Below are 13,230 nucleotides of genomic sequence, written 5' to 3'. Positions count from 1 at the left end.
GTACACCCAAGGGTAGATTTATCAAATTCGTACACCCACATAAATGTGCCTTAAAACACAAAACTTTACTAGTATATTTAAGCGTTTGTTTCAAATCAGAAGACTCCGAACTCATTTAGTCAATTGAACACCTGTGACCGGTGTTTCGCTTTCTGTGCTCGTGATATACCACGCCCCATTGTCTACCACCCAATGCCCATGCTGTTTTCCCAACTGTTATGTGGAGATGAGGGCTGCTGGCTGCAGGGCTCTCTGAGTGACTTCACTTTGGTGATCCAGAAGGAGTGGGGTGAGGGCATTTGGCTCATGTCAGCTTATCGTCACAGTCTGGCTGGGAAAGATTAAAAAAAAAAATGTTACTTAAACCTCTGAGCCAGCACACTCTCTCCCAATCATGATGTCATTTACTGAAACGACCTGCTTCGCTGTAATGGATCTAAATGGGAACTTTGAGACAAGTATTATAATGGGCTGAGAAAGTAAATTGTGGACATATCCTGATCATCATCTGACTTTCTAGACACCGTGTACTCAAAACCATTTTCTCCCCAAACTGCTAATTTAAATAAGGTAAAACTGGGCATGGTAAAAATAAAAACTGATTAAGGCATGGTATTTTTTTCTGTAGCTTTATTGGACTTCTGGAGGGAATTTGGCTGTCCTAAAATAGGAAAATCAAATATATAAATCAAAATGCCTGAACGGAGAAAGGATATAAATATTTACTTTTCAATCCTCTGAATTATTAAAGATTTCAGAAATGTTTGATCTGGCAAGACAAAAAGAAAGGCTGAAAGTCAGTCTGCCAATTTGCTGCGAGGCAAAATTGATAGACAACAAAGAACTCAAACCTAGGAGAACTTAGTGAGGTATTATTAATTTAGGGCCCTGCCGAGGAGATGAAGTGAGAAAGCAGCTCATTTCCATTGTATCCAGAGCTCAAAAAGACAAAACTATAGATACATCTGTGAGATGTGGTTTGGAGTAACTAAACTGGGTAACTGTGAGCTGATTGGTGGGCTGTGAGATTGACATCTCAGCCAAATGTCTAGATTTTCAATTCAAGTGCACTGTTGAAAAGAATTCTGTGGTTTAATTCAGGCCTAGCTTGTATGAGTTCGAACACTCAGGCCCATCTAACTGCAATTTTAGTTTATTCCGTCATTTAGAAATACAAGCATAAGCTATATAATGTTTTGGTCAACGATGGACTGCATGCATGGTAATGGCTATTCCATATAGCAGGAGTGGGTGGTAGACTATATGATCCTGAAATTGTAAGTACAATCAATGGTGTTTGCCTGGTGATGAAATTGCCTGATGACAATTCTCAGTGCATGTCCCTAAAATCAATCAATATTTGTATTTATTTAGAACCTCTTCTGTGTTAAACAGTATGCTAAGAATCTGGGCTCTATTGTGGGCACAGCAGGTAAAAATTTCTTGTCCAGTGGAGCTTGTATTTAAATGGGCCAAGACAGAGAATAAACAAAACACACAACTAAGAGAAACATATGCTGTACTAAGGGATGGTGATTTCTATCAAAAAATGAAGAAATGTGAGTTAAGACAAATGGCTGCAGGATTTCCGAATGGAATAATTTTTTTTTTTTTTTTTTTTTTTTTAAAGAGGAGGTCAGGAGATGTAAGCCTTTGGAATTGGTGAGCTTTGAATAGTCCTGAAGACATGTTAACCCAGGGTATCTCTGCGAAGAGAGTGTTTAACAGAGCTCTGGAAGTGGAAGTGGTGAGCAGGTCATTCAAAGAATGACAGTGAGATGGAGAGGAGAGAGTTGGCGCTCAGCCTGTGTTCTGTTGTTGTAACACAGTGCTGCAGAGCAGGTACCTTGTAAAGAAAGGTATTGTGTGGACTTGCGAGTCTGGTGGCTAGGAAATCTGAGAGCATGGCATTGCCATTTTTTTGGCATCTGATGAAGATCTTCTGGCATCATAGTAAGGTGGAGGGTAAGCACACATTAAGACCGAGTTAGTAAACCAATTTGGGGTGCGCATATGCGTGTATATGTGTATGTCTGTGTTTTCATGTGGTATGGGTATTGTTATGAGTGTCCCATTCTTGTGGCTTCAATCTTATTCTAATGCCCTCCCTAAGATTTTGTCTCCAAACATAAATATGGGGATTATGTTTCCAACGTATGAACTTTGGGGAGACACAGATATAAGCGAGGGGGGTGGTCACGATCATGATGGAGAAACCCATAGAGATAGCTGACCTGAGCTTGTGGGAGCTCACGGACTCTAGACCAACAGCTAGGGAGACTGCCTGGGACAGACCTAGGCCCTCTGTGTGTGGATGAGAATTGTGTAGCTTTGTTTGTTTTTGGGACCCTTAACAATGGGACCAGGATCTGTCCTGACCACAAGAGGTGACTTTTTAGAACCTATTACCTATGGTGGGATGCTTAGCTCAGCCTTGATGCAGGAGGAAAGAGCTAGGTCCTGCCTCAACTTGATATGCCATGCTTAGCTGACCCTTTCAGGGGAATAGATGGGGGGAGCATAGAGAGGGTTAGAAAGGAGGTGGGGGAAGGAACAGGAGGAGAGGAGGGAGGGCAAACTGGCTGTTATGTAAAATAAATAAAATTTAATAAAAATTTTAGCAGTTGGGAAGAGAAGAAGGATGGATGGAAGGACTAGAAGGAAAGCGAATCCTAACAGAGCATCAAGTTTATATAACCAGGACCCACCTTTCCCTCTGTGTGAGATCAAGTGTCACTGCAGTATTTTTGAGTTCAGGAGTGGAATTTATGCATATTGTATAGAGAATAGAGTCTCAGTGGACAAAGACAAGAAGCAGATTATTAGATGGCTATTGCAAGAATCCAGGATTGCAGAATGAGGCTCGAGCCAAGGAAGCATCCATGAAGGTTATGGGAGTAGAGAACCAACACCAACATCCTCCAGGGCTTGAGATATATGGTGTAGGAGACAGAAAGGAGTCCAGTGTGACTCCACTTAACATTTCATCCTGAGAAACTGGAAGGAAGAGCTCGTAGTGACTGTGTTAGGCAGATTATAGAGTAAGGTGCAGGGTGTGCGGGGGTTGGAAATGTTCTCAATGAAAGAGTAAAATGTACAGATGATGCGTGGGTAGATATATAAATTATCTAAGAGAGCAAAGAATAAAAATAGAAAGGAAATAAACCGTGCTAAAGGCTAAGACCTGGAGAGTCTCAATAGGGAGAGATGACTGAGGACCAAGGGAAGAGAGGAGGCCAGTGCCCTGAGTTGGACTCCCTTGGTATACACAGTGGCGAGAGCTGACTCCTGCAAGCTGCTCTTTGTCCTCCATATAAGCACTATGTTGTACTCTATGGCATGGTTCCACCCAAATCCCCACAATAATAGATAAATAAACACTTAAATATAAATAAATGCCAATGAAAAAGAGTGAACAATGATGGGCCTGAGAAGGAAGAGTCAATAATCTAGCAGGGAGTTCTAGAATTCACTGCTGCAGCAGCTAAGTCAGCAAAATTCACGAAGGCATAGAGAGTGATCCCCAAAATGGCAATCTCCATGAGCTCAATGGTAGGAGGACTGAAGTCTGGCCACTGGATTTGAAGATCTGGTGTTCTTTGGTTATTTGTACAAGAATATTTTCAATTAATTGACTGGGAGGAGATGCCTGACTACAGCTGACCTAAGATCAGATGGGACAAGAAACGTTGGAAATGATTAGGACAGCTCCTTAGAAGGGTGTTAATATAAATGGCAAAAAATAATGATTAGTAAAATGGTGTCAAGTGGTGCATCTTTTCCTGTAAAAAGGAGGAGGTAACTGCAGCATGCTGATGTAACAATGTATTGCACTGATGGGAATAATCCATTCTAGAGAACAAAGGCAATGGTGGACCAGGAGTGAGGAGGAGGGATGGAGGGGTGGAGAGAGAAAGCAAGAGAAAGAGAGAGAAAGACACACACACACACACACACACACACACACACACACACACACACACAGACACACAGAGACAGAGAGAAGAAAAGGAGCTAGAGATGGAGGAGGAGGAGGGAGGAGGAGGAGGAGAAGAGAAGGAAGAGGGATAAAGAAGAGAAAGAGCGAAGAGGAAAAGGAAGCAGAGGTGGAGGGGAGAGCAAGAGGGAGAAAAGGGAGGAGGGGAGGAGAAAGAGAAGGAAGAGGAAGAAGAGAAAGAGTAAGAGGGAGGAGGGGGAGGAGGAAGAGGAGGAGGAGGAAACAGTGGTCCTGAGTAACTTCTGTTAAAGTAGAGGATAATGCACAGCCCACAAACCCAAAACTCCAATGAGCAGACCAAGGGCTCCTGGCCACATCATTAGAACTCATTCTGGCATTCTCTTTTCTCCTGCTTCTCTGCTGGCTGCACTTGATTAGACTTCCTGTAAGTTCTTTTCTGTCTTAGCATCCCTCTTCTCACTAGCACAGAAATATCTTCTTTAGTAGCTACTTCCACACTCTAGCATTGCGTCATTGGCCTGATCCAGGGTCATCTGCTCACTCTAGAAGCATTCTGAGACCAGAGCAGGTGATGCCAAGAGCCATGAATGATCTCAAGAAAAGACCAACAGCAATCCACACTTTATCAGCAGTGTTATTTTCCTCCTCCAAAACGACTATATTTGCTATGAAAATACCTTAAATGGTATTCCCTAGACAACATATACCATTTAACAGAACAAGACAAGTAGTGGCATCATGCTCATTCCATTCTGTACATTTTTTTTAAAATTAATGTCAAGTTCAAATCAGGCAAATGGGGACTCTTGGGGGAAAATATAGGTGAGTTCCCATTTGGAAAAAAGAAGCAATTTACCTTTGAAGGGAACCTTCCTGTGACATTTTTTCATTAAGCCAAATTCTTTTTTTAGAAATGTCGATGTCCTAGTGGTGGCAAGCAGTGCCACTCAAGGGTGGTCACTTTGTGCCTGTGTCCTTCAAAGTCTGTGCCCTGCATTCTCATCCCTTGAGGAAGAAGTTGGACTCACACTCTCTGTATCTTGCATTAATTTTGCATGTCGTCTCCCCTGACAAGCACAGGAAGTGACTGCCGTGCCATCTTTAATATGAGTAATGAAGGAAACATATTCTCATCTACATTTTATGGCTCTAACCAGGAATAGTCCCTCACAAGCCAGCACTAAATGCCAATAACTCGACATTGGATATATAAGGCTTAAACACAACTCAGCCAGGCAGGCTACTTAAAATTAAACAACACTGAATGTATTATTTCAACATATTATTAGGATAAAATGTACCACTGTGAGATTAGAAGAGTTTTAAAAATAAACACTTTCTTTTAGTTTTAATGAAAATGTTAGGTTTTCATCTCTCAAAACTGCATTGCACAATATTAGGAAAATTTGTTATCTTTTCTAGTATTTTTAACTTTTATTTGAAGAAATGTGAAATATAGTTCATTTGAATAGATAATTTTGATAATGAAATATAGCATAATTGCAAATTCTGTATATGAAAATTCTGCTTTAGAGCTTATAGAACACACACTGGATACATTTTACTTTATATGTTTGTCATTATAACTTATAAAAGTATATGTTCCAGAGGTAGGTTCTGTGGGAATCTAAAAATGGTAGGCAACAGGTCAGAGAGATGCTGTGTTGTATGATCTCTTGGTCACTAAAGAGTTTCAAACACCTTTTTTAATTCCTTGAGAAGTTTATACAATGTATTTTGATCATATTTAGCTTTCTGACACCTCCTCCCATATTCATCCTCTCTTTCCCTCACCAGCCTACCCCAACTTTGTCGTCTCATACCCTCTTGAGTGTGGGGCCATCCCCTGGAGCATGGAGGACCTCCTTGGTGCCACACTTTAAAAGAAACCTGACTCCCTTTTCTCTGAATAACAATCAATTGCCATAGCTCTTTGGCTATGGGTGGGATTTCATGCCCACCTTTACCTTCCATGTTAGAGTTTTTTTCTGGTGCGAGCCTGCGCAGGTCTTGTGAAGGTCTTGTGTATGCTGTCACAGATGCTGTGAGTTCATATGTGTAGTTGTCCTCTTTGGTCTGGAAAATGCTGTTTCATTCAACCAACTCCTCATGATTTATTGCTGTCCCCGTAGACTAGTGTACCTTACAGCAGTCACTAAGGAAACTCCTCTTTACAGTGGATGTCAGTTATTAAAGAAACCCTCAACTGCTCAGGGTGCAGAGAACAGAGACACTTCAGAGCTTTGGACTCTAAATGCAAAACCCACACCCTATCTTTTCCTTCCAACTCTTCAAGGATCATGGTGGGAAAGGGGTCACAAAGACTATAAGAGCAAAAAATAAGGAAGAACAACCAACTGTTTTTTATAGATAATATTATTTATTAAAATTTCTTGAAATTTTCATGCTTGTATACAATGTGTCTTGATCGTATACATCCCCCCCTTCAATTATTTCTGGCCACTAAAACATCCATTCTTTTAAAACCACAAGTCTGGTTAGTGGTGTGATGGAGGAAGGTCATTGGTTAAAAAAATAAAGAAACTGCTTGGCTGGCCCTCATAGGTTAGAACATAGGTGGGTGGAGTAAACAGAACAGAATGCTGGGAGGAAGAGGAAGTGAGCTCAGAGAGGCCATGCTCCGCTCTCCCAGGCAGGCGCACGATGAAGCAAGCCGCCAGGTCAGACATGCTGAATCTTTCCCGGTAAGACCGGAGCTACACAGTTTACTAGAGATGGGTTGATCGGGATATCAGAATTAGCCTAGAAGAGGCTAGAGCTAATGGGCCAAGCAGAATGGGCCAAGCAGTGTTTAAAAGAATACAGTGTCCGTGTAATTATTTCGGGGCATAAGCTAGCAGGCGGCCGGGGTGCTGGGGACGCAGCCCCGCTGCTCCTATTACTACAGTGGTGCCCTTATGGAAATGAATGTAAGCTTGTCCACTAGGGTATAAGGAACCTACTAATGGCCATACTCCAAAAGGAAAGGGACACCCCGCCCCCATACTGGCAAGTGTTGTGGGTCAACTTGACACAAGCTAGAATCATCAGGGAGGAAGGAGTCTCAGTTGAGGAAATGCCTCCATGAGATCCAGGTGTAAGGCATTTTCTCAATTAGTGATCAATGGGAGAAGGGCCAGCCCATGGTGGTGGTGCCATCTCTGGACTGGTGGTTCCGGGATCTATGAAAGCAGGCTGGGTAAGCCAGTACACAGCATCCTTCCTGACCTCTCCATCAGTTCCTGCCTCCCAAATCCTGCCTTGTTTCTCAGTTTCCTGTTCTGACTTCCTTCAGGATGAACAGTAATATGGGAGTATAAATCAAATAGACACTTTTCTCACCAAATTGCTTTTCGCTCATGGTTTCTGGTCATAGCAGTAGAAACTCTAAAACACACCCAAAGCAGCCATCTATTGCCAATAGTTTCTTAGGTTGGCGTGGGACAACACATTTGGTTTGTAGCACCTCCCCCACCCATGCGGGAAGTTTTAACTGGCTTGTTCTTGTGAAGGTCTTGTGTAGGTAAACACAGTTGTCATGAGATCATATGTGCAATAGCCATGTCATGCTCAGAAGGATAGCATACCACAACAGTTCCCCCACCCTCCAGCTCTTGCATTAATTCTGTCCCCTTTGCCATAGATTCCTGAGCATTGGGGTGGGGGTGTCTATAGATCTCCCATCTGCAGCTGAGCCCTCACAGTAACTTATTCTCAGCACTTTGGGCAGCTATGAGCATCTGTCTTTACTGCTACCCACTGCAAGAAGAAGGCCAAGATTGAGAGCAAACTCCCCTCTACATATTTATGTTCATACCCATAGATTTGTGGGGTCAGTAAACATTTTTAAAGCTCAGCTTTCCTATGACGACAACTTTTTGCTTGGGAGTCAATAGCAATAACAATAGTTTCACAACTCAGAAAGTTACAGCCAGCATCTACGGCCACAATTCCTAGATGTGGGGAAATCAATAGGCACTTCGTCTGCTTTAAAAAATTGAATTATCATGGCAATACTATCATATTTAGGGATTCTATTAAGGGGGCTGACCTTAAAATATGAGTTTCCAAGCTGTAACATGAAGAGTGCATAAATGTTCCTAGGAGCTGCAGAGATGGCTCTGTGATTAAGAGTGCTTGCTGGCCTTGCAGAAGACCCAGGTGTGGTTCAAGTGCCCACATCTGGTGGCTCCCAACTGCCTGTAACACCATTTCCAGGATATCTGATGCCATTTTTGACCTCCATGGTTACCTACACTTATGTGATGCGCAAACATACACTTGGGTACACACATATACACAAAACAATAAGCAAATACTTTTAAAAAGAAATAAAAGAAATGTTTCTATTTGAAGCGTATATGGTACTTTATTATGCTAAATCTCAGAAGCAGGGCTAAGGCTAGAGAAGCAGGTCGATAGGGTTGTGAAAGGAAGCCTGTGATATGAAGAAAAAATGAAATGGAGGGACAAGACTCTTGGATGGGTTTGCTATCAGTCACCACAGAATAGATGGAGTTAGGAAAAGATGCACTTTAGTTTCATAGGTATTGGCTTACTGTGATGTTGAATATATTAGCATATTAAAAGCACATTAAGGACAAATAACACTTGACTAGCAGCTGAAAGGTTTAGTTAATAAACAAAATAAAGAATTCATTACAGTGTTTTATTTATAGTAATTCAGAGTTTTCAATTTACTGGAGTTAACCATCATGTTGTCCATTACAAAAAGTAGCTGTGCTGATGGTTTGTCTCCAGGAGGCCAGATAGATGGGCAATGACCAGAGAGCTGGTGCAGTGTGACCCTCAGCGGTGGTCATTTGTATCTCTTGGCGCCGTTATCCCTTCCTGCCATCAGAGGCTGCCAAGATCAGCCAATGATGGATCCATTTCTATCTTACATTTTCTCCGTCGCTACTCAACATTTTTCTTAAAGTTCCAACAAGCACGTTCCATCATGTACCACTACAGAGCCTCGCAGCTTCAAACCCAACGGGAATCTTTCCATCCCCCGTGGCTGACTTATCCTACTGAAATTACTTGGTAAAGCCTGGGAGCGTCAGAGTTTCCATTACTTTATCAGTGTACCTTGTTAATGAGATAGCTTAATTTGCATACTGGTAGTACCTTTTCACCACAGGTAAGAAATTGAAACGTTCAAGGTCAATTAACTGCCAATGTTTCAAGTCGGCTTGTGGGACTGTAACCGTGAGAGATGCCGGGGAGAGGGAGCGGTCGTTCAGGGGTTCCTCTTACTCCTGATGAGAATTGATGATCCAATTTTAACCCACTCGGACCACACGGACACGTCTTCCTTACTGTGCGTCTCTCTGGTTTGTTTTTTAAATACAGGATTATAAAGATGTCATGAAATACCACAGAATTGCCGGGATATTTCTGAAGAAAAAAAAAAACTCCCAACATAACCTCATAACTAATTTCAGATCATTAAAATTAACGAGAAAGAATAAGAAGCAAAAATCGTCAGCATGTTCGTGGAGGTATAAGTTAATAGAGATAAAATTCTGCATGCAGAACTTCCAAAGTAAGATGGAAGCTGCCTGTGGGCATCCCTCTTGCCCAAGTTTTCACTGTAAAAAAATGATAAAAATTCTGAAAGATTTGCAATTACAGCAATTGGAGGACCCAAGATGCTTGGTTGAATCCAGCTCTATGATGACTGTCAGCTTCTGAGCCTTTGATAGACCCCGAGGAGGAAAGGACATTGCATAGGCCAGAGGATGGAAATCCTCGGCCATTCGCTATTCCCATCTTCCACCTATGCTTTAGATACATGGTTCATTGTAAGCAGGGAAGGAGGCTGCTGCAGTCTGATAGCTAAGGATTTCTGAGCTTTGTTCCCATGTGTTTCCTGGGAACTACATATTCTTACTGTCATGTCTGACAATGAGAGGCCATCATAATTCTCTGTTTATAGGGTTTGCCTCCTTACTGGATTCTAGGTAATAGAGTGTGGAGAAAGTGTTGGCTCGGATATAAAAATAATCTGATGGGCGCAGTTCCTACAGAGAGTCCAAGGAACTACTGAGATTTCTCTGGCAGAATTCTACAGAGGGTATGCTGTCCATCTCTCAAGAACAGCTCCTGTCAGCCGGGCAGTGGTGGCACAGGCCTTTCATGCCAGCACTCGGGAGGCAGAGGTAGGCCTGTGTGAATTCTGTGAGTTCGAGGCCGGCCTGGTGTAGAAGAGCTAGTTCCAGAACAGGCCCAAAAGCTACACAGAGAAACCCTGTCTCGAAAAACCAAAACAAAAAAAGACGAAAATACAATTCCTGTGTAGAAGAGACTATGAGAGTACTAGGGACAGCAGACATCAGTGTATAGCACTGGGCACTCCAATTTCAATACAGCCCATGTCTAACCCACAGGCTCTCTTGCTGAAGCATGAATTGCATTCTACTTTAATCTAAACAAGGTTGCTGGGATTAGGGATCAAGACAACTCCACTCCGTGTGTGTGTGGTGGGCTATGCATTGACATAGTGTGTATGTAGTGGTCAGAGGACAGCTTCAGGTGTTGGTCCTCACCTTCCACCTTGCTGAAGACAAGGTCTCTTGTCCAGTGCTGCGTATACCAGGCCTGTACACTTCTCAGCATTCTCTGGTTTCTGCCTTTAAAGTCCCGGAACTGCAGAACTGGGCTACCACTCCTGAATTTGTGTGGATTCGAACTCAGGTCCTCAGTTTTGTGTGGCAAGTGTTTTAGTTAGTGAGCCATCTCCCCAGCTCCCAAGTCACATGCACCCTTTAAGAGCAAATACAGAGAAAATTCAAAAATAAAACCACATCCACAAAAAGAAATACATACTGTATAAATATCTTGGTTCTGTGAAAGGATGGCAGTGAACTTCAGGTTTATGGAGTAGAATTCCACTCTACATAATAGTTTACCAAAGAAAGAAAAGAAGAGAAGGAATTGTGAAACAGTATCTACTTTTTACAGTTTAGAATTCTGGTTTAATTATGTATACATGTGTGTATCTCTGTGTGGGTTTGTGACCATGAGTACATTGCCTATAGAAGCCAGAAGAGGGCATCATATCCCCTGGAGCTGGACTTATAGGATAGGTGGGTGTTTAGACCTAAACTTGGGTCGTCTACTGAGATGTCTTTCCAACTCCCAAACTACCTAGCACTAAAGACAGCACAGTGTAGTAAATACTGGGGATCACACCCTAAGGCAAGCAAGAGGGATTACGATACTGCAATAGAGGACATTGCTATAATTTTTTAAATGCTATTTTGAGTTAGTTTTGAGGCCTTGAAAAATGACCAGTCAGTTTGCCTAGAGCAAATGATTATGTTTATGCCCCGGCCAATTTTGTTACTGAGTTCTAACCATCTGGGTTAGCATGTATCAGCCTTCCTTACAGGGAAACCTGGCATCATAGGGCTATAAACATCAGCCACAGCCCAGAATTGCAGTTAGAGAAATTATTCAAATTAGTCTGTTTGCTGAAAGCTCACAAAACCTAGTTGACCTCATCCCAGCTGTCACATATAACCCCCCTTTTATAGCTCTGGTTATGCTGTCCTGGGGTGTCACTCTCCCATGGGCCCCTATCTGGTAGTCTTCTCTTATTTAGAGTTCTAAATAACAGTCAGGACTGGGTCCTTCAACTCCCAGAGTGCCACTGTGTCCTGCCATCAATAGAATCTTTACATCGTCCAAAATGGTCACCCACAAGATGTGCCCTTTTCGTGTGTTATAATGGCATGTACACCACACATCAAAGTGACATTTGGGGAGTATTTCTTTGAGGGATGCTTATATTCAAAGTTTCACAAATAGCACACACACCACACCACATCACACACACACACACACACACACACACACACACACACACACACACACATATATATATATTGCTAGAATCAAACTCTATGTGAATTGATGGTACTCTGTGCTTAAAATTTCAGATCTTATCCCCAAAGCCTTCAGGTGGCTGCAAAGGAATGAGATGAAAACCCAGGATATTAGTCTTGTTTGAGAAGTTATGCAATAGATAGCGTATTTCTTAACTTTCCGTTTTGTGTGTATGGCTGTGTTTTGCTTGCATGGATGTCTTTGCATTGCATGCACTACATGTTCTGGCCTATGGAAACCAGTAGAGGGTACTAGGTTCATTAGCTCTATAGTTACAGATAGTTGTGAGCTACCACGTGGATGCTAAGAAATAGCCTGCATCCCGTGGAAGAGCAGCCAATGCTCTTACTCTTAACCAATGAGGCATCTCTCCAGCTCCTGGATATTGTATTCCAGAATGTGTGAGCTCCATTTTGTGACTATTTTTAACAATAATTGTGTGTGTGCATGCTTGTGAGAATGCGTGTGTGTGTGTCTTGCATATTCGGTCAGTACTTTAAGAACTGAAACAATTCCCAAAGTATATTGAAGGGGAAAATGAAACATCTTACTAAAAAAGATATGAGCACTGCTTTAACGTTTTGTTGCATCTTGAAGAAAATAATGCACACTACCTCTTGCTCTTCTAATGTGTGTAACACTCTCATTGTTGCAATCCAAGTGCTCAAAGGAAGCTTCTTCGTGATGTTTCAGTACGCTAGCACCCTCCCAAATGCACATACTCTCCTCCAGACCCGGCAGCGGAAGGCGGGCAAACTGTCTCAGTGCAGGACCGTGCTTCTGTGATTTACACACTCCTACCACGACAAAGGTGGGAAAAGTGAACATGTAGACATCTTCCCTTACACGATTGCAAACCCAATCTATTCTCCCACTGCACAGAATGCTCCATCTTGTTTTATGTTATGGTTTCCTACACAGTGTCTAACCATGAATGATTTTTTTTGGATTATATTTCACACATGTTTTTCAATGTCTGTCCCTCTTATGAGACTTTTAACATCTTTGTTATCCAACTACTAACATTGTACCAAACTAGGTGTGTTAGCTCTGCCAACACCAAAACTTTCTCCTTTATATTTTCTCTCTGAACCTAGACAGACCAAAAGTCACACACCATTACCCAGCCATGCTTGTGGGCAGTAAGCACCCTGGCACCAAATGTTGGCATGATCTTCCAAATGAAACATTTAAAAATATTCAATGAGATTTCCTAATTTCTCTTCAGTACCAGGAAACTTCTGATAACTCTAAATGAACACAACCAGCATACATCTAACCTTGTCTACTACATTTCTGGTTTTCTATATATTAATATAATTACGAGGCCTTCTATATCCTGAAAATATTTCTGAATTCCATAAATCTACCAGCATTTC

At 42.0% G+C, this 13,230-nt stretch overlaps 1 protein-coding gene across 4 annotated transcripts in view; it reads left to right on the top strand.

Annotated features, from left to right (window-relative positions):
• Cntnap4 (contactin associated protein family member 4) overlaps positions 1 to 13,230 on the top strand; it is a 298,486-nt gene that overhangs the window by 83,083 nt on the left and 202,173 nt on the right. The window lies entirely within an intron of this gene.

The sequence above is a fragment of the Microtus oregoni genome, unplaced genomic scaffold, assembly GCF_018167655.1.
Source record: "Microtus oregoni isolate MIOR12 unplaced genomic scaffold, Mior012 000004F_ref0000308, whole genome shotgun sequence".
NCBI classification, from domain to species: domain Eukaryota; kingdom Metazoa; phylum Chordata; class Mammalia; order Rodentia; family Cricetidae; genus Microtus; species Microtus oregoni.
The sequence above is the reverse complement of the archived record's forward strand: the minus strand, read 5'-3'. Positions and strand labels throughout refer to the sequence as shown.